This window comes from Silene latifolia, chromosome 10 (genome assembly GCF_048544455.1).
Source record: "Silene latifolia isolate original U9 population chromosome 10, ASM4854445v1, whole genome shotgun sequence".
In the NCBI taxonomy this organism is placed as follows: Eukaryota; Viridiplantae; Streptophyta; class Magnoliopsida; order Caryophyllales; family Caryophyllaceae; genus Silene; species Silene latifolia.
The window spans coordinates 108,316,679-108,319,673 of record NC_133535.1 but is presented as its reverse complement, the minus strand read 5'-3'; the positions used below and the strand labels follow the sequence as shown (position 1 = coordinate 108,319,673).

At 35.5% G+C, this 2,995-nt stretch overlaps 1 non-coding gene across 1 annotated transcript; it reads left to right on the top strand.

Annotated features, from left to right (window-relative positions):
- The first annotated feature begins 1,244 nt into the window (after positions 1-1,244).
- Positions 1,245-1,351, top strand: LOC141609752 (small nucleolar RNA R71). Its single transcript, XR_012527666.1, has one exon. It is a non-coding gene; the product is annotated as a small nucleolar RNA R71 (small nucleolar RNA).
- The last annotated feature ends 1,644 nt before the right edge of the window (positions 1,352-2,995 follow it).

Below are 2,995 nucleotides of genomic sequence, written 5' to 3'. Positions count from 1 at the left end.
TTGGAGGAGAACTTCCTTGAAGAATAGCACTACTCACTTTGGTGAAAGCGATAGTCTCTAGCTTTCGGATGGATTTCTTCTTGGTGAGAATGTCTTTCACGTACTTTGCATAGGCCGGAACATGATTGATCAATTCCGTGAATGGGATTGAGACATCTATGTTCTTCACAATTTCCATGAACTTTCCAAGTTGTTTATCAAACTTAGGCTTAGCTTGACGACTTGGGAATGGAAGTCTAATCACAATAGGCTCTTTATCTTTAGCCTTCTCTTCATTCTTCTTCTTTGAAACTTTTTGAATGGTGGGTTCTTCTTCCTTAGAGTTCTCCACAACTCTTTGCTTGTCACTAGCATCCACAATGTCTTCCTCAATTTTCTTCTTTGGCCCTTCATACCTTGTACCACTCCTCAAATGGATGGCACTCACCGACTCATGTCTTGGGGAATTACTTTGAGGTGGTAATTGCCCCTTTTGTCTTTGAGAGCTAGAAGATGCTAATTGAGACATTTGAGTATGTTATTGATGGTGATGTCTTTTTCTTGGCTATCTTTTTGCATTTGAGTGAAAAATTCTTGTTGGTTCTTTTGCATTTGGAGGACCGCTTTTTGAACATCAAAGCCTTGGTCATTGGATTGATTGTATGGAGGTTGATTTTGATAACCTTGGCTTTGGTTGTAAAAGGGTCTTTGAGCTTGGTTTCTCATTGGAGGTGGGGTGTATGTTGGTTAAGGGTTTTGAACATTTTGGCTTTTGTATGAAAGGTTTGGATGAAATTTGGTATTCTCATTGTAATAGTTGGAATAAGGGGTGCCACTCTTGTATGCTTGGAAAGCATTCACTTGTTCCCCTACATTCACTTTGGTCATGTCCCAAAGTTCTACAACTCTCACATACTCCACTTGGAATTGAGGATGATGCCACCATAGCATTAACATGTTGCTTGGGTGATTTGGATGCCTCTTCAAGTTTACCCATGGCCTTCTCAAACTTTAAATTAATGGTGTCAATATGAGCACTTAGTTGAGCACCCAATTGAGTAATGGAATCTACCTCATGCTTTCCTCCTCAAGTAGCCTTCCGAGGCCTACTATATTGCGAGTTATGAACCGCCATTTCTTCAATTTTGTTACATGTTTGATTGTCATCAACTTCGGTAAACATGCCATTGGATCCCTTATTGAGAATGTTTCGGGAGTCTTCATATAGACCATTCCAAAATTATGGCACAAGGAACCACTCACTAAGTCCATGGTGTGGACAAGATCGACAAGTGTCCTTGAATCTCTCCCATGCTTCATACAACGATTCTTCATCCATTTGTTTGAACCCGATGATTTGGGCTCTCAACATTTTAGTCTTTTCCGAAGGATAGAATTTCTTGTAGAAAGCAAGTGCTAATTTCTTCCAAGAATCAATACCAAGAGTAGCCTTGTCTAGGCTTTTCAACCATTGTTTCGCGGTACCAATCAAAGCAAAAGAAATAAGACCCATCGGATTTGGTCTTGAGTAACTCCGGTTTGAGAAATCGCATCACAATAGTCACAAAAAGTCTCCATATAAGAATGAGGGTCTTCACTAGGCATCCCCCCAAGTTGACTTCTCTAAACTAGTTGTATAAATGCGGATTTGGCAATGAAATTGCCGGTTAAATGTGTTGGAGCTTGTGTCCTCCACAAATTAGTGTGATAACATTTGTAAATCTCTTACAGGTTCACAAGGGTATACTTCGTATATTTAATCAGTTGATTAACGGTTACCTAATAATGGTTGGCTTGCTAGAAAGTTTGACGTTATTATCATACAGATGGCGGTGATCAACTGGTCCCTAAAGGTCACACCTATAGGATGTGTTTGAGAGATGTGGTTATAGAAATATGATCACATTGATGCCTAATATGACTAAACAGTTAGTCAATGTGTTGATGAGACAATTATTTAATGAAGATTAAATAATATTAGTTGAGACGAATTAACTGTGAATTCGTAAATTAAATATGATAAGTTATATTTAATTAAATGTATGTAATGTTAGCTTGGATGAATTAATCTGTTAATTCGTAATTAAATGTAATCAATTATATTTAATATCAACAAGTTGAATGTGTCATAGTGGTAATAGTGAGGGTACACAAACCAAGAGGTCATGGGTTCGATCCTCACTAGATGACAATTTACACATTTTATACATTTTTGTAAAAACCGAAAAAAAAAGAAATGGACCTCTCTTATTTCGGTTAGCATATGGGCCGGAAAAATAAAATAAGAAAATCTACCCTAATCATCTATATACTCGGTTGTATAGGGTGATGAGGGGGAGAATTTTTAACCTAATTTTTCTACTCACTGCTTTTGCCTCTTCTCATCAGAAAAAACACAAAAACCTAAATTTTACAGAAAATTTTGGATCGATTTCTAGCATAATCAGAAGGGCATATCTCATATCGTCTTGGGTGCAACTGATAGGCGAATATCTACTTTGATATTGTTCTTAGGCCATATTTGCTAGGACCGAAGGTTATTTCTGAATCCTTTATTTTGTTTATGTATTTTATTTATGACTTGTGATCGTCATAATTAAATTCGTTATAATCCTTCAATTTTAAGGGAAGTATACAGATTATTTCCCACAAGTGGTATCAGAGCACTAGGCCACGATTTTAATCTTAATGATTTTCATAAATTTGTATGTGAACAATAGGATTTTCGAAAAAAAAAAAATTTAGGGTTTCGAATTTTTGTTGTGGTTCGAAAAAAAAAAAAAATTTGCCGTTTTTCTGCCGTTTTTTTCTTTCAGTTTGATGATAATTTTCCATTCTATTTTTCATATTATAGTTTATAATCAGTTAAAATTATCATATGAAGAATTGGTAGTTTTTGATTTAATGCAGATTAAGTTAAAATTAAATGGGATCGTCATGTTTATGATAAAAAGATTGTTTTTGCTATATAGTTTTTGGCATATAAATTAATCATGTATATTATTTCATATGCTAA